This window comes from Corvus cornix, chromosome 18 (genome assembly GCF_000738735.6).
Source record: "Corvus cornix cornix isolate S_Up_H32 chromosome 18, ASM73873v5, whole genome shotgun sequence".
Classification (NCBI taxonomy): domain Eukaryota; kingdom Metazoa; phylum Chordata; class Aves; order Passeriformes; family Corvidae; genus Corvus; species Corvus cornix.
This window is the reverse complement of record NC_046347.1, coordinates 2,840,136-2,861,373: the sequence shown is the minus strand read 5'-3', so window position 1 is coordinate 2,861,373 and position 21,238 is coordinate 2,840,136. Positions and strand designations below refer to the sequence as shown.

Sequence of the window (21,238 nt, the reverse complement as noted above, 5' to 3'; positions counted from 1 at the left end):
GGGACAGGGTCATCTCTCCTCCAAACACTCAACTTCAGTGCTCAGCACGGAAGGAAGCAGGGTCACTGTGCTTGGTTTGCTGACAGCCAGGCCAGAGGAACATGATTAGGTCACCTGCTTGCTTCCCCTTCAGGAAGAACAGGCCCTTTTTTCCCCTAGCTATGCTGATACACTTTGCCTCTTGCATGTGAGGTGCGGCCAGGCTGCAAGGAGGTGTGATTGCCACAGCCTGTTCCCAGTGATGTCCCAGCCCACCCTCAGGCCAGCTGGCTGTAGGATCAGAAGTGCTTGTAGGTACCTTTTCATCAAACTCTTTGCTGTTGTTGCCAGCTTCTCCCATCCCTGCTGTCCCACTCCCAGGGATGATCCCAGTTTTCATTCTGGCAAGCATCAGATATTGCTTTCACTCCAACCTGCTGCTGGTGTCTTCTCCCCATAAAAGTACTTGACATCAGCATGGCTCAGCCTTCTCTGGAGGAGGGGACTGCCCTGATTTATCCCTGTACTGGGGCATGCTGTGGCTTGATCCTCTGTGGAACAGCTGCTCCTCACTTCAAGGACACATACAGGCTCTGGGGGAGGATGCTGTGGTCACGTTCAAGCTAAATAGCCAAGATGTTTGCACCCTGAACACCAGCATCGGTGATTTCTTCAGCACAGAGACCTTGCTGCTGTGCTGCTTGAGAGGGGAAGGGATGTGATTTGAAGTGAGTCACCCTGGCAGGAGGCAGGAGACGTGATCTGGCTCTTGCATCAAGCTGCTCAGAGCGTCCAGGAGTGTTCACGCCCGGGGAGGAGGCTGGGCAGCCAGGGACGTGCCGTGGTGCAATGCAGCAGGTGTTTGCTACATACCTGGCCTTTGAAGTGTGATAGGGCTTGTATGAGCTCCAAGCCTGACCAGCTGATGTGGTGCAACAACTCCGAGGCAGATAGGAGCTCTCCTGCTCATCATAAACTTAATTAGACGATACTTATTTCTGGAACTGGAAAAGTCTCTTGGTGATGTGTGTCAGAGATGCTGGTTAAATGGTAAATAAGATTAGCAATACTGGGACCAGCTGTTCTAGGACACAGCAAATTGGAAACCAAATTGATTGACTAGTAAACCAGAAACACATCAGGAGGGAGAGATGTGTAAGTCTCTGAGAGTGGTTAGAAGGAATACAGAGCCAAAGCAATGTCTTGACAGCAGCAAGATTCAGGCCCGGTGGATTGGGGCTGCTGGGGAGGGAGAAGAATCAAGTTTCTCCTTTCCAGCTTGACAGAAGTGATTCCCCTTTCTGCTGCAGGGGCAGCACCCTTCAGCTGACTATGAACTCCTTTTAGTGAGGACCAGCTGGCCTTCCTCTGCCATGGTCTGGGTGCTCTATAAAGAAGGAGCCTCTTCCAGACAATCTTTTCTCCTTTACCACGAGTCTTAACCTCTGAGCTATACTGAGACACATCAAAGGGACCCCATGAATAACTGTGAGCACTCACTTCCTCCTCCTCCTCTCCCTTTCCAAAAAGGAGATGTCTGGTGACAGTGAAGAAAACCCAGCCCTGTGAAGTTCATTTTGGACTGCTGCACCCACCTATCCTCAACATCACCCAAATGCCTTGATTGTGCCCCAGTCAGCATTTGGAAATCTCTGGCCAAGGCTGAACACGAAACATGGAGGTGTCCTTCCTCAGTGGTTCTCCTGGGCTTTGTGCTGGAGCTGAGCAAGGGAGATGGGAATGCCCACGGCAGACTGGAAACACACCAGCCATCAGCACCTACTGGCACCAGGACCTGGGGGTTGCTGTAGCCAGCACCTGGCTGCTCACTCACCTTGAGGTAGGAGCATCCACAGAGAACCTCAGCTGGAGCTGTGAGTGTGTTGGGGAAGGGCAAGGCAAAGGGAAGAGCAATTTTCAGTAGTTATTTCAATCTCACCTAGTTTAAAGAAATTTGTCTCATCTGTTACTCCTTTCCCTCTGCCCAGCAAAGGAGGTGCAGAACTTCCACACAAAATGGGGAAGCTGTGGCAGGCAGACTTTGCACGCACAGAGATCTGCAGAGCCTCAGGTGGGCCCGGTCCAGAGCGGGTTCTGAAGAGACAGACAGCCCGTTCCTGGGCTGCTGAGCGCCTGTCCATGGCCCTGAGCCACAGCAATGGGAGCACCAGCAGCAGCTGCTGCTGCTGGGGCTTCAGCTGGGGACCCCACTTGCCTCCTTTCCCCAGCTGAAGTGTCTTGAGCTGAACTGCTGCAGGACAGGGGTGCTCTATAACCCATTCCACAGCTCTCCTCGTAGCTTTGCTCTGTGCTGTGTTGCTGTGAGGTGTTCCAGAAGGTTTGTGGGTGACCCCTTGCACAGAGTTAACTGGCCCTGAGTAGTAGCTGCTCCTTGAGGTCTCCAGCCTGCAAAGCCTCTCTCATGTGCTTTATGTGTGTGCAGCTGACATGGGGCTGCCAGGGCACGGCTGGGGCTGCCAGCAGTGCTGAGAGAGGAGAGGAGAGAAGGAGTGTCCACTTGTGCTCCAAGCAGAGCTGACTCAGGGCTTTCTCCCCAGGGGCAGGGTGCTGACTCAGCTGCTTTGCCTTTTCCTGGCTTCTCTGAAAACCAGAGGCATCTCCTGGGGCTCAGAGGCCATAGTAGTGCAGCAGGAGTCAGCATTACTTGGTTTTGGGAGAGTCACGCCTTGACTGTTTTGGGGCAAGAGCCAAGAAGTTCAGTAAGAGCTTCGGGATTGCTTCAGGGTGTGTTTGTGCTCCTGCTGGGGAGCACGTGCTGCTCAGCCTGGGCTAATTCCTGGGGTGAATGCGTGCTGCAGCAGCGCTGCTTTTGCTGCTGTGTCCCCCCATGCAGGGGTAGATTGGGGCAGGGAGGCTCTTCCTTCAGCTGGCAGAGCCTTGCTGCAGTGTTATTTCATGGTGTTACTCATGCTTGTGTCAGAACGTACTCCCTGCTTTGGTGGAGGCTGGGTGAGGCTGTGCTGAGCTGCTGGGGTGGAAAACACACCATGGAGGTGCTGTCTCCTGTTGGGAGCAGAGCTGTGCTGGGACACCAGAGGTTGGCTCTGCCCTCTGGAGCCAGCGGCCAGTTTCAAGTGCTGAGCTGGGATGAAAGGAACATCTCGTGCAAGTAATGAGGATGGACCTCTTAGCCTGGAGCCTGGGATGGTGGGACCCTGCTGCAGCCAAAGGGATGCTGAGCCCAGCAGCTTTGCTGCCAATTCCATGTTGTCCTGAAAGGGGAATGTCTCTTTCCTGATCCTTCCAGCAGCTCCTCTCCATGTGGGAAAGTGGAGCCATGAGGCTGAATCCTGCTTGGTCCTGGCTGCTCCTGAAATAAACAGTTTATCCCACTTGAAACGAGCTGAGGGAGAAGGGCTTTGGGCCAAGATGGAAGGAGAGGTCTGCTGCCACACACACAGGCAAGGGCATTACTGACTGCATGGAAACTTGATGAAATTCCTCATAAAAATGGCAGAGATGATGAAGGGGGCTGAGGTAGTACGGGTGTCGCTGTCATCTCTGTGGGTGTGGGGGGCTGGCACAGGTGCCCACCCAGGCACCACGGTGGCTGTGGAGGGGTTGCCCCATCACCAACCGGTTCCTCCGGTTCCTTTGGGAAGCGCCAAACTGAGTTGGAGTCAGACTGGTTTGTGCAGAGCCTATGTTTGCCTGGAGAGGAAAATAATAATAATAATAATAATTAAAAAAAATCAGTTCAGTCACCTCAGCCCAGAGTTGTGTTTTTAAAGGGAGTGGCGTGGGGAAGGTCTTGGGCACCCCCCACTCTGCTGTTGTGCTGTCGCCAGGCTGGAGTCTGCCCTGGGGCTGAATTACTCCGTGGTTTTTAGGGAGGACAAATGGGGACTCGAGTGAGACACAAACAAACACATCTCTCATTGTGATGTGGAAGGCGGCGGTTCTTGGAGAGGTGTCAGTTCTTCGCAGGGGAGCCGTGGGCTGGAGGGGCTGGACAGAGTGCTGTGAAACATGGTTTGCCTGTGCCTCGTTGGCTGAAGGGAGGATGAAATTCAGGCAAGGACCCATCTCAGGAGCAGATTTCAGCATGGAAATCATTACCCTGCTGATAAGCAGGAGTGGCTGTGGCTCAAGTCCCATGTTGGTTGTCTGGGGCAGCTGAGCCAAGCTTGCCTTGCCCTTGGGCTTTTTCCTTCTGACTCTGCAGTGTTACCACCCTTCCTTGGGTTGTTCTTAATCCGCTTATTCCGGAGAAATCCTATCTGCCTATTATTGTGCCCCAAATGCAAAAAGACTTTCTGTCTTTCCCAGGGTGGAAAAAAAATGTTTTCAAAATCCCCTACAAATGTTGTTGCCCTGCAACAGTTTTCTTCAGTCCCACAGAGGATGTTTTAATCAGAATTTTTGTCAGTGCTTGAGGCCGTCACAGGAACATGCCTGAACGCTGGTGGATGCTGGAGAGTTGGGGATGAATGGTGGATTTTGGGCAAGGAAGACCAGCTGGTTGGCCTGGCTCAGACTCTGATTTCAGCCACTGAGTGCCAAGGTCTGTGGAGATACCCCCTGTCTCGGCTTGTCGATTCAAGTGCCTTTTACTGACCCATGGTGCAAAGGCCCCCTTATGCCCTGGGTGTGAACACTGCAGGACCGGCTCCTGCGGGTCAGAGGATCTAGTAAATATATTGAACATGCTTAAAAAATCTTTAAAAGTAGCCAAACCTTAGCTAAACCTTGGCCTTTATTTCACTTAGCTTTTCTTCCACTGTTTCTGAAGCCCTTCAGAAGGGATGGGCTCAGCCCCGAGTCAGGCCAGCTGTGTCTGCCCACCTTTGCGGGGTTGTTTTGGCTGGCTGCCTTATCTCCCTTGTGACACCACATGCCCTTTCCTTCCCCCTTCAAGCTGCAGGGCCCTCTCAGAGCAGGGAATGGGTGATGATGTTAAGCAAGCCCTGTGTAGGCAGCCTGGCTATGGGGAACTGCTGCAGAGGCAGCAGAAGTGAAGCTGGGTGGAAAAACCCCTCTGTGCTTGTTGTCCAACTTCTAAACCCCACGTAGTTTTAGCTTAGCCTTCAAAATTAAATTATTAAATTTCCCTCAAAGCCAAAGGTATCAGAATGTCTGACACTTGGGAGTATCAGGGGGCAAATTTGATCTGCTGTGACACTGTTCACTGGCTGTAGAGATGGTCAGTGACTGCCACCATGTGCAGAGCTGACAGGCACCTCTGGTTGGGGCAGCACTCCCTGTTGTCGGCTCTTTTGTCTCAGTGTTTCCCTTCTTTCCACATCTCCAGACTGGGATCACTGCCGTGGGTGTGGATAGACACACCTGGGCTGATGTGCCCAGCCTGAACTCCCTGTGGGTGCTCACCCAAAGCCTTTTGGGACTCCCTTTGTGTCCCTTCCTGGCAGACAAGGCTGGGCTGCGGGTGAGCAAAACTCAGGCATTTCAGTTTTGCTTATCAGACTGCTTTGGGTCAGGTAACCTGATTCCAAAGCACTGCAAGGCTGCTTCAGAGGGTCTGTGCTGTGTATCCCACAGCCCTCACACTGTGGACACACTTCATGGTGTGGTGAGTACGTCCTTGTCCCCATGTAAGCTGAGGCGGCTCTTAACATGCCCTGGCGGGATCCTCCTGGATATGCTGGAGAACTCTCCTGGTTTCCATGTGCTGTAGAAAGAAAAAAAGAAAAATCCAGGCTGCTTGATTCTCATTCAGAAATAAGCAATAGCACAGTGGAGCATGGACAGACAAGGGCACACCACTGACCCCAGAGCATTGCTCTCTGCACCCAGTCCAACTTCTTGCTTCTCTTGGGCCAAGGACAAGCACTGGGGTGCTGATGGCCCCTGCTCTGGGTGTCTTTAAACACTGGGGATTTAAGCATGTGGACTGTCCATACAATGTGCTGATGCTTTTAGGTGTGAGGAACTGCAGAGGAGTGGGCTGGTGGGGAGTAGAACCTGCAGCTCCTTAATGTGGGATGACTGAGAATCACTTTCTGGGGCTGTTGGATGGCAATAAGTTGCTGATATAACCACGTACCAAAGTGCTGCTTGTCCACCAAACAGAGCCTGGGCTGCCCTCAGTTGGCCCCTGGAGTGGAGGGGACTTGTGCTGCTCACATCCAGTGGAAAATCTTCTAGAGTAAATCCTGCAGGTTGCAAAGTTGCTGTTGTTTAGATGGATGTGAGATAGTTCAGCCTGGAGCCAAGTTCAGCCCTGGGCTCTGCAAGTCTAAGGCACACAAACGCTGCTGAAGAGTTAATGGGAAACAGAGTGTGGAGCAAAACAAAGAAAGACCTTTTGAGGTCTCAGCTGCTCAGGGTAATATTTAGGTTTGGTGACTCTCTGTATCTTAGAGATGGGAATGCAGCAAAGCTCTTTCAGTCCAGAGTATACATGGAGCCCAACAAGACTGTGGACTAATATCAACAAACCTTTTGGAAAAGCAGATCCTGTCTGCTTCAGCAAAGCCGCAGTGTTATTTTTCTTTCAACAAATGTATTGAGACAATAATAATGCTGTGCAGATTGGTTGTCCCTGGCCTACATGATTTATTAGGAAGCAGAAACAACTGGAGTTGCTCAGAAAAAAACAAGCTTTGGACATGGGTATTTTTCTCTTCTTTTTATTTTCATTTTTTCCCCTTGATTTCCTCATGAACCAAAAAAGGGCCACCTAGTCTGGTCCCAGGAGAGAGGTTGCCTCCTTCCTTGCATTTCTTACTGGACCACCAACCCTGGGCTTCCTGCTTAGATCCTTCAGTGCTGGGGAGGAGGGGGCAGTGAAACTGTGCTGGAGGGGAGGCTGAGAGAAGGTGATACAGCCACAGAACAACATTCCCAGGCAGGAAAACAGAGCAGGCCTGGAGGAGGAGACCTGCAATCTGTTTCTAGCTGTCGGTGACTCAGGGACAAGTTGTTTCCTCTCTCTGAGCCTCCCTTTCCCTCTGTTTATCCTGTTTATTTAGTGCTAAAGCCATCCAGAGTGGTGGTGCTGGCCATGCCCCTGGAGCTCAGCTCAGACCTGCAGGTGCAATCAGAGCACAGGGGCTGGGTGTGGTGGCAGGTCCCGCACTGGTGGCCTCAGCTCCTGCTCCTTGCCTTGAGCAGAGAACATCTTTGCTTTAGAGTGGTTTATTTGCTGGCCAGGGAGCTGGGGGAAGCTCTCCAGCCTTGAGGAGAGGCAGCTGGAGGACGAGGCTGTTCCTCCACCACAAAAACCCTGATAAGTGGGGGATTCTGCTTGGGATGGGTGGGAGCATCTCCCCCCCATGGAGCCCCACCATGCTGGGGCTGAGCTCAGTTGCAGGTGGTCCCACTTGCACCCACGGCCCTGCACATCATCTTCACATCTTTCTTTTCTGGAAAGAAACCTGTGAGTTTGGTTAATAAAGTGTAAGGGGCTCCCTCACAGCATTTTGAGGCAGCAGGACCAGGTGCTCTGGCAGCAAACTGCCCGACTGAGTGTCTGCATGAGTAAGTGATATCATCAGGGTTTGCTTTGCGTTCAGAAATGACTAAAAAGATTTTCTCTGGTTTCTAGCTGACCCCGTGGCTCCCTGTTGGTGATGGGAGCAGGCTGTTTAGGTTTGAGTTAATGGTGCCACAGCCAGCCCCAAATCAGCCTCAAAAGCTGGAGATGGATTTGGCAGGTAGAGGGAGGGGGAAAAGCTGCATCCACTGCACCCAGCTCTCGCTGTTATTAAATCAGGGATTGCTGAGAATCATCTCTGATTCATGCTCCAGCTCAAACACACGTATTTCACATTTGTCTGAAGGGATTAAGTTTTTAAAGCTCCTGTCCTTCAGGCTGTGCTTTCCTCCTAGGGGTTAGTTAGTCCCAGCTCCCAGTTTTTGAGAAAGGCTGGAGGATTGGGGGTGATTTTCCTTTGTGATCTTCTTGTTTCATGCCTGGAGTCAGCACAAAAAGGAGTCAATGCAAATTAGCTATATTTGATTATTGCAGGGGGCTAGAGGAGCCCTGGATAATTGCTACATTTGGCTCCTTTTCTCTGGGGTTTCACTGACATTTCAGAGAGTAAACGAGTGGTTCCTTCCCCCTACAGATGTTTTCTGTTGGTTATAGCTGGGAAGAGACCATAGACGATAAATCCTTGTGCTTCTGTTGTGTTTTTTTCTGGGCTTGTTGAAATCAGTGTGGGGCACAGGGCTTGCTCAGCTCTGGATGCTCCTGCCATCGGGGTGAGCGACAGTGGGGCCTCCCTCCCTTTCTCCCAACCCCGTTTGCACAAGAGAGGAGGGAGAGAAAAAGTGAATCGTGGTAGCCTGACCCTCCCAATATTTTTGAATTTTCTGTGGCTGCAGGATGCCAGGTCCTGTCCGTCCTCAGCCCAGCTCCTGCCAGATGGGCTGAAGCACAGCCTGCCTGGATGAGCACAGTGGGCTCATGCTGGAGAGATGCCAGGAGGAATGGCATGGGTCTGGTCATAACCACCCAGCGTGCTTTTCACCCTCAAACTCTTTCTGTCAGCATTGGAAAACTGCAGGCACGGGGCCGTGTGGTTGAGAAGAAAAATCTCACAGGTGCTCCCCAGGCTGCTGGGCTCCTCCAGAGCTGGGAGTGGAGCTGTGTCATGGGGCCAGGGCTGCCTGTGCTCTCACTGCCCTTGCAAGAGACAAACCTGCACATCTGCCATGGCCTTGAGCTCTGCTTCACCCCTGGATCAGTGTTAAACACCAGCCAAACCTGCGTTCCAGACTGAGGGAAGGGAAATTCAGCTCTTTTTGTTGGCCCTGGGCAATTCCTCTCTTAATCCAGGCACATGCACATGTTTTGGGTACATCACAGGATATGCCTGGGCTCCTGTTTTTTTCCTGAGCTTCTGCCAGCAGCCTCCATGAAGCATCCATGCTTAAGGACATGGACAAAGTCGGAGCCTCAGCTGCATTTTTGGGAGAAAGGTTATGTCAAAATTGCCTACAGGTTTGTCTTGGATCCATGGAGAAGGTGCACAACCTTCACTGATGCTCTCTGGAGACAAAGGACCAACCAAAAGCACATGAGACATAAATGCTCTCTGAGTAAGGTCCGGCTTCCTCTGCACCACAATACAAAGGAAGAGGAGAATCCACAAGATCTTAAAATCTTTAAACACTGATGTTTTATAATAAATAAAGTCTAGATTTTACTGAACAATCTCCAAGTGATGAAGACTTACTTTGCCTTTGACAATGCAATTGGAATGGAGGGTAGCCGTGAGGCTGTTGCAGCCATTTGATGGTTTGCCCAAAGCCAGGAGCCTCTGCAGGCTGCAGCCCCACTCTCATACGCATTTTTCATGAGAAGGAAGCAGCCTGCAGAGGCTCCACGACCCAGGCCTGGTAGTGCTGTACAGCTTTGAGACCCTCAGCCAGATTGGAGGGGCCTTAAACCCCCAAAACAACCCAGTGGGGAGACAAGGAGTCTTTGAAGCTCCTCCAATCTGCCCAAGCCACAGAGTGGGGTTGTGAACCTTGTCTGTCCTTCTCTGTGAGAATGTTGCTTTTACAATTAAAACCCACGCAAACCCCCAGCCCTTGCTACTGCTTGTTACCCCAGTGAAATATCTGACATTTGAGACATAATGGGAAGTCAAAGAATGTGAGGAATTTGGTGACTCAACATAGAGTTTATTATAGCAGCCCCACCGTTTAAGCCCATGTAATGTAAAATTGTTTTACGGCATGTGGCACGGTTCTGTGGGTTAATTTATAAGCAAACAATTACTATTCAAATAGGGATTTTTTTTTTTTTCTGTGCCTACATAAACTTGTTATCTGTTTGGCAGTGGGGGATGCTGCGAAGAAATGCACATTTACATTTTTTGCTTTGATGTGATTTGCTTTTCCTGGAGCAGCTCAATGGTGCATTGATGACCAGGGCTCACTGCTGAACTTGACCTGGGAGTGGCGTGGAGATAAGCCAAATGTTAAGAGAAAAGGAGCCCTTTGTGTGAAGATGCCAGGATATTAGGTCTCACTTTTAGGTCACACACTTGTTAGGGGTTCCTTTAAAGTGATGGATTCTTCTGCTAAAATTTAATGATGTCCGTTAAATCACAGGGTCATGAACTGATGCATGTGCTGAAAATGGTTTGCCAAGGGACCATGAAGACAAGGCCTTGTGTCAGGAGACTTCCAAAGCAAATTGGATTTTCCACACAGCAATGGCCACGTTTGAAGGTCTGTCAGTGGCCTGTAAAATTCTCCACTAGTGATAACAAGACAGAATTGCCAAGCACTGAAGCAATGCCATGAGCATTTTAGAACAAATCACTCCCCTCTCAGGGCATAATAGCTTCTTGATCATCAGTCAAAGGAAGAACTATCCCAACCAGCAAACGGGCTGGAGGAAGCTGCTCCTGCTCTTCCAGGAGATTATTCCAGAGCTCCTGTGTTAAGTCTGCTGCGGAGAGCCTGGGGGTTCGTGAGAACATCAGTCTGGAGCTGAGCAGCTGGGTAGGTGGATTTTAGGCTGGGTACACAGAAAAAGATGGAGCAACTAGATGTTGACTTGTATGGGGCCATCCAGCTGGCCCTGCTGGTGTCCAGCCCCAGGACAAGCCCTGCTCAGACATGTCTGTGCTGAAGGAAAAGTGAACCCGTTGGGAGATCCTGTGTTTCTCTCCCTGCCTTCACATCATAGCTCAATTTTGTCCCATTTCACATTCCACTAATTTGAGTTGATTTTACAGGTAATCAAGCTAAGGCAAGCTGTTGGGACAGCAACCTGAATCATTCCAAGTAAATCCACAGACTAGCTGCCTGTGCATTACTGCTGCTGGTCCCAAGGCTGGTTTCTATCCAGTCTCACACTGGTTTGGCTGAACTGGTTTTAAAAGCAGTTTGGAGCTAAACTGCCTGTGCTGACAGTGTTCTGTGCTCCCCTGTGCCCTCCCTGAGCTGCAGCTTGTCTTGCCACCTCTGAAAGCAGAGGGAAGTTAAGCCCCATGCTCATCTGGTCTGACCTTTCAGCCGAGATCACTGTGAAAGGGGGCACTTCCTGATTTCTCACCAAGGGAAGCTGCAGGCAGACAAGTATCAGAGAATTTAGACAAATGAATGGCAGCTTTCTCATTCCAATGTTAGGAGAGGCAAGAGCTCCCACATGGGCCATTCACACGGGCACTGCTTCTCTTGGACCCATGCTGGACCAGGGAACGTGTTGGTCAGAACATGCTGACCACTGGCTTCTCCAGCCTGAGCCTGGATTGAGTGATGGAGGAGGCAGTTCTGGTTCCACCCAGTCTCTGAAGGATTTGATATATTGTACTGCCAAAAGAAAACAGCATAAATCATTCTGGAGTGCTCTGGCGCCCTTGGAAGGAAAGTGCAGTGAGGGTGGAGCAAGAGGACACGAGGGTGAATGCTGCCTTAGACTGGAGTGGTACAAAAATCCCCTCCAAGCTGCCTTCAGAGCTTGAAAGGTGGGTGGCTCTGTCGTGGTCACACCAAGTGTCTTGGAAGAGAGGGTGCCTGGGGAGTGCTGCTGGGGTGGTGCTGCATAGAGCCCAGGATGGCCCAGGGGTTCATCCTGTTTCCAGTGAGATGTGTGTGCATGTTTATGAAATCTAACTCCCTGGGTGATGTCAGGATGTGATGAGAAACTGGGTTATAAATTAAAGGAAGAAAAAAAAGTAGACCCCACTGTGGGTCAGATGATGGCAATAAATTCAGATAACAGCTCATCAGTGCCTCTTCCCTTGTTCTTGTATGTGTTTGCATTTTTTTTTCCAGTTGGGAGAAGATCTGGTGAGAAGCAGCTGTTTTTTATTCGTTCTCCATCCACATCTGATTAGATAGTCCTCCTTCTGCCCACTGAGACGTGCTCAGGAACTCTCCCACCCCCTCTGCTCACTCACTTTCTGGGGCACCAAGGAGTTTGGGACTGTTGGAACTTTTTTTCACAGGCTCACAGCATTTCAGAGGTACAAAGGACTCCTTCATGATCATGAGGCTCAGGTCCCACTTGGCCAAAGGGCATGGCCAGATCCTACAGTGGGGCTGTTTATGAGGTGCTGTGGGATTGGGCCTGGGAAGGCAGCGGTGGGGACATGCTTCTCTCCCTGACATTAATCTATTAATTTGATTTTGGGCAGTTCTGGGGCTCTGCAGCCCAAGAGGAGAAACATATCTCTCCAGGCTCTGTGAATGTGTTTACCACTGGGCCTGATGGAGAGGGAGCTGTGCTGAAAGGAAGAAAGTGGGTTGCAGTTTTGGACCAGTGGGAGAAGACAACCTAATGGTGAGGTGGGTAGTATGGGAGCAGGGAGAGACCAAGAGGCAGGGGCATGGGAACCCCTGAATGTATGGCTTCCTAAAGCCTAAACAAGAATATGGCAAGTTTCTGGCTTGTTGAAGCTAGGATGGAAACTCCCACTGGTGCCACTGAACTCCAAATCAAACCTTTCCAGGCCAAGCCTATAAGGTTTCTTCACACCACGCTACTGGGGGGCTCCCATCAAAGCGTTTTGCAGGCAGTTGTCTTCTTTCAGGAGACATGTGCAAGTGTTTCACTCAGGGCAGGGAGACTGTTCTGGTCCTGTCCTGTCTTTGCCTTCTCTTCCCCTCACTACACAACTGCTTGGCAAGATTTAGATGTCTGGTGCTTCTCTCTTCCTTCTGCAGCTGCTGGTGGTGTCCAGACCCTCAGTGCAGACACAAACCATTGGCAAGGGTGGTTGGTCATGGGATGGGTGAGCTCTTCACCAAAACAAAACAGAACCAGAGCTTCTCTGGTCAGCAGCCCCCCCGAGCACAAGGGAGCCTGAGAACTTTTCCTCCTTCTTTGCTGGGTGCTAGGTGGGAAGGGGATCTCCCGTGGCAAGTCTGAAGATGCGGTGTCGAGCTCCCGGTGCTGTGCCCGGGCAAGTCCCGGCCAGGCTCCCGTCTCTGCTGAGCAGTGAAATGCAGCTCATGTAACCCTCACCTGTTCACCTATGGCTCTGTGGATTTCCCTCAGGTACCCAAGTGAATTTCTGGGAGTCCCAGGTGAACTGGGGATTACAGATGAGTGGGGATTACAGAGCCCCCACAGCTGAAGTTCCTGGAGAAGAAGGGGATGTGACCCTCCCGTATGTCAAACGCAAACATGGAAATAATAAGGTGGGAAATGTTCTTGAACTTATCTCAGAAATGAGTTTTCTGTGGGTCAGCTTAAATTTCTGGCAAAAAAATTCACAGCTGATTTTATTCCAGACTTGTTTCCCCATTCCCTTTAATCCATGCAGCTCGCATGCTAAGAGCCACAGAGACAGTTGGAGCCCGTGCAAAGGATCAGCCAAAGTCCACGTGCCCCTCAGGTGTGTGCTGAGCCCTGGAGGGAGGGCAGGGGGGGAGAGCAAGGGGGGAGTCCCCCTGCCCAGGTGCTGGAGATGACAAAACTTGGCCGTGTTGCTGCTGCTCTGGCCTGCAGTGACCACGTAGATGCAAAACCTTTATCTGACTCTGTATCAACAAGCTCAGTTTCAAAAAGAAGGATGACTTGCTTTATTTTACCAAAGCTTTGCAAGACAGGGAGGTTTCTGGATAGGATCTGCAATGCTCAGGCTCAGGTATCAGTTGCATAATTTCCTGTGTTATTTCAATGCTCTTGTCTTTGTCCTTTTTTTTCTTCCTTTTTTCTTTTTTTTTTTTCCTTTTTCTTTCTTTCTTTTTTTTTTTCATGAGCTTCTTTGCATACTGGGTAAGTCTTATATAAGCATATGCTGGGCTGGAAAATTTTTTTTTTCTGAGTATTTTTTTTGGCAGGGAGCTCCTGGCACATGATACAGCACTCAGAGCCATCAACTGTAGCTGTGATACAGATGTTCATTGCCTGTATAATCTTTCTCATATCAAGCAATTACCCTCAGCCAATTTCTTTATTTTAAGCACCTTGTTGTGGGAACAGAGCTGTAAATGCATGGATTGCTGAGTTCCCTTATACCTTTTTACAGTAGACAAACAAAAAAAATCAGCACAGGGCCTCAGTGAAAATCAAACATGAGGGCTGTTCTAGATAAGAAAAGACAGACACTAACTGAGAGTTTAAAAAAAAAGTCCCTCTCAAAAGATACTCTGGAGAAGTGCCAATAGCACATAACTGCATGGAGACTAAATAAAACCAGGTGAGTTTCCTGCCATTGTGGAGTATCAAATGTGATTTCCATTTGTGATGGACGTGCTGTTTCTGCCAAGATCATCTGGAGGTTTTCATTTTAGGACTTATTATTTTTGTTGGCCTAATATAGAGCTACAGCCCAGAGTGCTAAAAGGGAACATTGCAGCAATGACATTCACAGCAGATGAGGAAAATGCCATTACCAGACCGAAGGGCTCTTCCTGGGAGATTTTTCTATCTCAAGTGCAGATTTTAGGATTGCTTTGAATGCAAAACAAATGGGAGAATATGATGAGAGGAAGCATTAGCACTGATCCTCACTGCAGAGGCACCAGGTAATACCCTTTCCAATTAAGAATCTGGCTCACTCCAAAAATATCATTGAAAAAATAGGTGTGAACCAGAAATGTAGATCAGGCTGTTTTGCACTTCTGAAGTGATTACAGGGAGGTTGGCAAGCTGCCCCACAGCAACAACAAAAAAAACCCCAATCAGAGAGGGTTTCACTCTCCCAGAGCAATGTGTAGGGCAGAGCAGGGCTGCAGGGTGTCAGGACATGGGGATCTGCCCTGGGTCCAGAGGAGGGCAACAAGGCTGCTGAAGGGCCTGGAACACAAGCTGAGGGATCTGGGATTGTTTAGCCTGGAAAAAAGGAGGCTCAGGGAGACCTTATCACACTCTACAACTCCCTGGAAGGTGTGGCTGTAGCCAGGTGGGGATCGGGCTCTTCTCCCAGGCAACCACTGACAGAACGAGGGGACACAGCCTTAAGCTGCACCAGCAGAGGTTTAGGTCAGACACCGGGAAAAAATTCTTCACTGAAAGAGTGATTGGGCACTGGGATGGGCTGCCCAGGGAGGGGGTGGAGTCACCATCCCTGGAGGTGTTTAGGAAAAGCCTGGATGTGGCACTCAGTGCCGTGGTTTGGTTGATGAGGAGGTGTCGGGTCATAGGTTGGACTCGATGATCTCAAAGGTCTTTTCCAACCTGGTTCATTCTGTGGTTCTGTGGGTCAGCAGAGCTGATGGCAGCACTAGTCCCATTCTCCTCCAGCTCAGCAGCCCCAGGATCTCTGTGCAGTCGCACTCTGAGGCTGTGCCCAGTGGCTGTGGGTCTGTGTTCAGGGAAGCCAACCAGTCCAGCTGTGCAGCTCGTGCTAAGTGAGCATCACTTGCAGGAATTTTGGGAGCAGCTCTTTGCTGTGGCTTGGACTGCGCTGAGTTCACTTGAACAAATGCTCAGGGGCTGCCTGGAGCCAGGCCCAAAGGGGATCCACTTACATGAGTAACAGGAATATGCAGTAAAAATAGTTAATGCTAATGGTGTTCTGAAAGGGGTATTAAACTTTCTACTTCAGGGCTAAGCAGTCTGGCTCTAAGAGGCCAGAATTAAACATAACTTGCTGGAAAATGAGTGCAGATCTGCTACTGGGTCAGGTGGTGGGAGCCCTGAGACATAATATTCTCCTGGAATCATGAATTTGGCATTTTCCAGGCTTTTGCAGATGGACTGGAGCTGATTTCTAAGCAGCAGTTGTTTACTTGTAAAAGTGTCATGTAACTGAATGACAACTTTCTTAAAAGAGATCTTTTAGAGCGGAGAGCTCGAAAGCAGGGGAGCCTCCCACAAAATCCATACCCTTTTTGGAAAATGTACAGGCACTCACATACCTGCCACCCCAGAAGCGTGTATGTCTCTGGTCTGTGTCTGCAGGTGTTGTCCTACTCCCACTGTTATGGCTCAACAGGAGTGAAACCACTTTCTTGAGCAAAGCCTGAGGCCATCTCAAGACTGCAGCACTGCTGGGCTCCCTGAGCCTGAGCCAGGAGGGCAGGTGCTGCAGGAGCAAGGACAGGAATGGTGACCATGGCCACGATGCCATAGCAGATCTGGTGGGACACTGGTTCTGGGGCTGGCCAAGGGGAAAGGGATCATCCCAGGAGAGCCATGGCTGCAGCAGTGTGCTTTGCACCCACCCCAGCACATCTGGGATCTCAGCACCCTCCCACCAGGCTGTTGCTGGGCCCAGGATCAAGAGGGATTATTTAGGTATTTGCTTGCTGCTCTGAAGTGGTTCAATTGTTTCTGGAATAGCTGAGTCTGAGCTGGGATTTTGTAGGGATTTTGCAAGAGCCTCTGTAATGGACAGAAATTCTCAAATGGTCCCGAGAAGGTTCTTCTGTCAACCATTGTCGACGGTGTTGCTTGGCACCACTTCCTCCCTTTGACAGATCGTGCTCTCTCTTCCAGAACTTCCACTTACAGGAGTCTCTGGCAGCCTGATGCTTCCTAGATAGAAACTCCAACAAGCAGCCTGTTCCATCTCCTCACCAGACTCATAATGTCATTTCTTCAGAGACGGGATCTCATCTGTTGCTCCGTCTTGGTTTAAGTTTGCAGATTTCTTTCTCCACTTCTTCACCAAACCATTCTTTTCTGCCCCTTTTGTTGGGAGATGTTTAAAGATTCTCTATGCTTCTTTCCTAAAGAGATGGTAGGAAATAGATACATTTGGAAATGTGGGTCTGATGGCTCTGATTTTGATTTTGTTTTCTTTCCCCTGAAAAGGAAGAACTACAAGGCAGGCTCAAAGCCAGAGGCAGGCTCAAAGCAAGCCAAAGGTAAAACATCCACAGCCCTCCCAAAATTAATTTCAGGAGAGAAATGAATGGATGTAGAGCAAGTATGAATTTGGCTTCTTGTTTCACAGGAATGCAAGAAATCGCATAGCTTAAGAAGGCCAGACAATGCAAACCTCACATAAATCTGGGGAGAAATTTAACCCCAAATGCTTGCTGACCTTCACTGATGTTCCCCTTCATCTCACCAGAATTTTATCCTTCTGAAACCCAGCCCCACCACTGGCAAATCTTCAGAGAAGTCAGTTCTTGCACAAACAGGAAAGCAGACTCCCTTCCCACTAATTTAGGTGGCATTTCCAGTCCATGGCCAGAGGACACAGGGGCAGGGAGGTGTGCTTGCCTTCAGGACCAGGCTTGAGGCTGGTCTGGAGTGGATTAATTTCTCAAGTGGGCAGCTCTAGCGCTTCCTGTGTGTCCAGTTCAGAGCCAGATCAGGGGTGAATTCAGAAATTTCATCTGGTTGTCCTGTGGGGAACTGATTTATGGTCCTGAGTGCTTCACTCCATGCCACATCCAGTGTTGTCCAAGGGCTGGACCCTGCCACTGACCTTTCTTACTGTATTTCTCAGAGACTGACTGGATGTAACTCAATCCCATTTCAATTTAATGATGTGAAATTAAACACAATGATATCTGGGGCCACCCACCCTCGATCTTCTCCTCTCTTGTGACTGTCACAGCTCCTGCAGCAGCATCTGAGATGATCAAAACTTGGGGATCACCGCTGCCTTTGATTTTTTTCTTGTGCAGCCAAGATGTAAATTGGTGGAGGCCATGCCGTAGGCAGGAGGAAAAGGTGAACTTATTTCACTTCTACGAGTTGGACAAGCAGGACAAGAAGGTGATTTTAGGCAAATAAGTAACCTGTAGGGATGGGGTGAGGACAAAGGCTGGAAGATGCTGATCAGGACTGAGGTGGGATGGTAATGGAGGCGAGAGTGATCGGAGGGACCTTTCCAGAAGCAGCCAAGGTGTCTGATGTGCTTCTGTAGCACTTTGCCAAACAGTCAAAAGGGAGCCAAAGCAAAAAGGAGCATCTGCTGCCCTCACACAGTCAAGCTGGCAAACTGGGCAAGCTGATGTGGAAGTCACAGGGGTGTCTTGGAGGTCCATTTTTACCTCAAGCCTTGACAATTAGGCTGTGCAATCCCAATTCTGTGGAGAGGCAGAAAGCAGAGCTTGTGCCCAGGAAATGGGCTGGAAAAGCTGAAAAAGGGACCAGTAGTGCCAGCTTGTTAATCTGAGGTGAGCTTAAATACAGGGTGGTGAAGGGGGCCTGGCACAGGAGCTGGGGGGCTGGGGGCAGGGAGCTGCCCTCCAGAGCAGGGCAGAGCATGTGCTAGCAGGGTATGGTGGGAAAGAGCCCTTCCCAATGTGGCTGACCTTGGCCAGTTCAGTGAGAATAAGCACTGGAATTACAGCAAAGAATTGGTCCTGATGGACCAAAAAAGCCTTTGGAGATGTTTTGTCCATGGAAGGAGTGCTTGTTCCCATTATAACCTACAGTACTTCTCCTAGGTGTAGGCCTTGCTGGTAATGTGCAGGTACATTATTCCTTTAATAAAGGCAAATGAGCACAAGGAATGTGTCTGTTTAATCTTCAGCTTGTGGAACCTGCAGAGAGTGAAATGGAAAAACGCTCAACTGATGCTCCAGACATCAGACAACAGATTTTCTCCACGTGGATCTGGTGCACACACCCAGCCCTGATATGCTTCCAAGAATCCCTGTCTGAGTCCTGGAAAAAAACTCCAACCACTCCGTGTTGGGAGAGGCCAGTTGAAGACCCAGGGCATGCAGCCTGTGCTGTTCACAGCTCCAGGTTCTGAATCATTTCCTCTATTCACGTGGTTATCTCTCCCCATCTGGGTTTGGGCCTGTCCAGCTCTCTGATCCCTTCACTTCCTGAGCCATGCAGGCTTCGAGTGCTGCCCTGGCTGTGCTGCTGTGGCCGGAGATGAGTCCTTGGGGGACTGCCAGCAGAAACATCCCTGGGTTTGGGAGAAGTTGGCTGTCCTGGCTGGATCCCTTGGGGCAGGGTTGGTGGAGGGTCTCCAGAGAGCCATCATGTACAACTCCATTTGGGAGAACAGAGAAACCTCCTCCCTCAGTGCTGGGTTTATCCCAAGGTGACCCCTCCAACTGCATGTATAATCTCTCTGACCCTGGCATACCTCTTCCTGCAGCTCCTGGACCCATGAGATGGACATAGCTCTGGGTGCAGAGGTGGGACAAGGTGGTGAATCCCCCAGCAAGGGGCAAGTGAGTGCTGGCCTGGCCCTGGAAACGGGGCTGTCTCCAACCCTTGCATAGCTGGCAATGCTCTTGCTGTTGGAATACAGACTACAAGTGGCTCGGGCTGGGATTTATCTGTTTCCTTCCAAGTCCTTTCCTCTGCTCACACCCTGGAGAGCTGTGAGGGCAGTAGGTGCACACATCCTGCAGACCCAAAAATACTCTGGCCGATGCCAGGAGGAAGAACTATTTTTTACAACTGATCAGCTGCCAGAAATCCTCTTCAGCTTCTCTGGCCTCCTCCTGTGTTGTCCAACATACTAGATGTATTTTGGACCATCTGGGTCTTCACTAGACATAAACAATCAGACCTTTGAGAACTGAGGTATCTCAGGAGCCAACCTGCCCTTGGCTGAGAAGAAAATGTTTGCACAAGGGAAAGTGAAAACAACATGCAAAAAGGTGAAATCACAGACTTCGGGGAAATTTGTCATTAACATCTTTGGGCTGCCTGGCAGTAATTAGCGAAGTGGCACAACCACACGGGTGATAGCTCTGCTGTGTTAGAGGTGAAAAATGGGCTGCTTGGGGGAAACTGAAATACACTCATTTCTTGAAACTGTTGGGTGGCGTGTGGAACAGGAGTTGCCCGCACCCACCTGGCAGGACCTGCCCCGCTGGGCTTATCGCCCTGAGCAGCAGCAGCACCACCAGTCCCCGGGCCAAGGGCGATTTTGGCTTGGCCAAAACAAATGGCAATTTCCCTTCTCTTTGCGAGTTTTAAAACATAGGTTGTCATGCAAAGGAAATTGTGCACGATGATGATGAATGGTTGTGAAATACCATTTGCCAGAAATATTTCTGGATTCTGCAATTTAGTTGCAAATTATAGAACATCGAGTGCAGCCTTATGGGGAGGATAAAACCAACCTTCCCCTGCTGTGCTGGGAGAATATTTATGACTATACCCTTCTTTTCCTTCTCCCACCTCGCTCCACAAAGACATTTTTAGCTCCGAGGCGTTCAGCCTCCAACAGCATGGCCGGGTCCTTGCTGGGATGAGCTGTGGTAGAGGAGCTCTGACAGCTCACATCTGCCGGCGGTCTGGCCCCACACCCCTTCTGAGCTATTTCAAGATGAGCAAAATGGAGTGGTTGGAAATTGTGGGTTTGTTCAGCAGTCTTGGCTATCACGCTGGATGGTGCTGAAGTAGGCATAGCAACAGGAAAGGAATGTTCCCTGTAAAAAGATAACCGTGCTTTGCCGAGGACGTGGAACAGTAAAGTTTGTTAAAGCAATCAGTATGTGTCATAATGTTTATTTAACTGAGAGCAGGGACGATGGAAAAGCGTTGCAGCTGTGGAGAAGCCCAAGAGTGCTGAGAGGGATGGGGAGCACAGATTTAGTAGCTGTCTTCCCTTGGAAAAAGAAAACAAGCTGTGCTATCAGGCAATCGATGGGGCAGACAGGGGGAGAGCACACAAGGTAGCTCCGGACTGCTGGCTCTTCTGTAGGGGTGAGGTTAGAGTTTTATTATCTGAAGTTCACTTTCAGGTTAACAGCTTTGAGGATGTGGTTGCAACTCTAAAGGGAACAAATTTTAATTCTTTTCTAAACATGAGCTATTTCTGTTTGAGGCAGATAACCTTTTTGGCTGTGTTCTTTGCCAGTGGTAGATAGAAAGATTGGAGCAGCAGAGTGACGCTTGAATTCCTCCAGCAAACAAAAGGGGAGAACTTGACACCACAGAGTCAGTGTGGGGCCAAATTCTGTTTTAGCCCATTTCCTGGGGAGCCCTTGCAAAGAGCAACTCTGGTGTGACTCCTTCTGCAGAAGGCCAGAGCAGGGCAGGAACAGGACACTTGGTAACTGGTATAGCAAGAGATGAAATCAAATACTAGGCCAGTGCTCTGGCAGTGGGATCTGTTAAGCTGCAGAGCAGTGCCAGGGGAGCCAGCAAACTCACTGGACCTGCTGCAAGACATAGACTTCCCCTGCTTCACCCCACTCCAAAACAGAAGCAGAAAATTTTGCCCCTTTTTTCTAACAAAATTAAGATTTCTTTTGGTCAAAATTGGAAATTATGTGAGTTTGGGGGTTTTGTTTTTCTTGCAAAGATTCAAACCCATTTTGGGAAACACAAGCCTTTCCTTCACTCTGAAAACTGAATTTTAATTGAAGGCAACATTTCCTATCAATGAGGGGAAAATATTGCCTTGGTTGTTCTCAAGCCAATTGAGCCTTAGTCAGCTGAATACTTGCAATATTCTGAACAGAAATAAGGCTGCATTGGCTG

The 21,238-nt window shown here is 49.8% G+C and overlaps 1 long non-coding RNA gene across 2 annotated transcripts; it reads left to right on the top strand.

The window, feature by feature from the left end:
• Window positions 1–5,285: 5,285 nt before the first annotated feature.
• LOC109145976 lies at window positions 5,286–20,227 on the top strand. Of its 2 annotated transcripts, none has more exons than XR_005603369.1 (4): window positions 5,286–5,530; window positions 12,926–13,068; window positions 13,194–13,265; window positions 18,312–20,227. It is a non-coding gene; the product is annotated as an uncharacterized LOC109145976 (long non-coding RNA). The 2 variants fall into 2 exon arrangements; XR_002047729.3 differs by lacking the exon at window positions 5,286–5,530 and adding an exon at window positions 9,407–12,213.
• The last annotated feature ends 1,011 nt before the right edge of the window (window positions 20,228–21,238 follow it).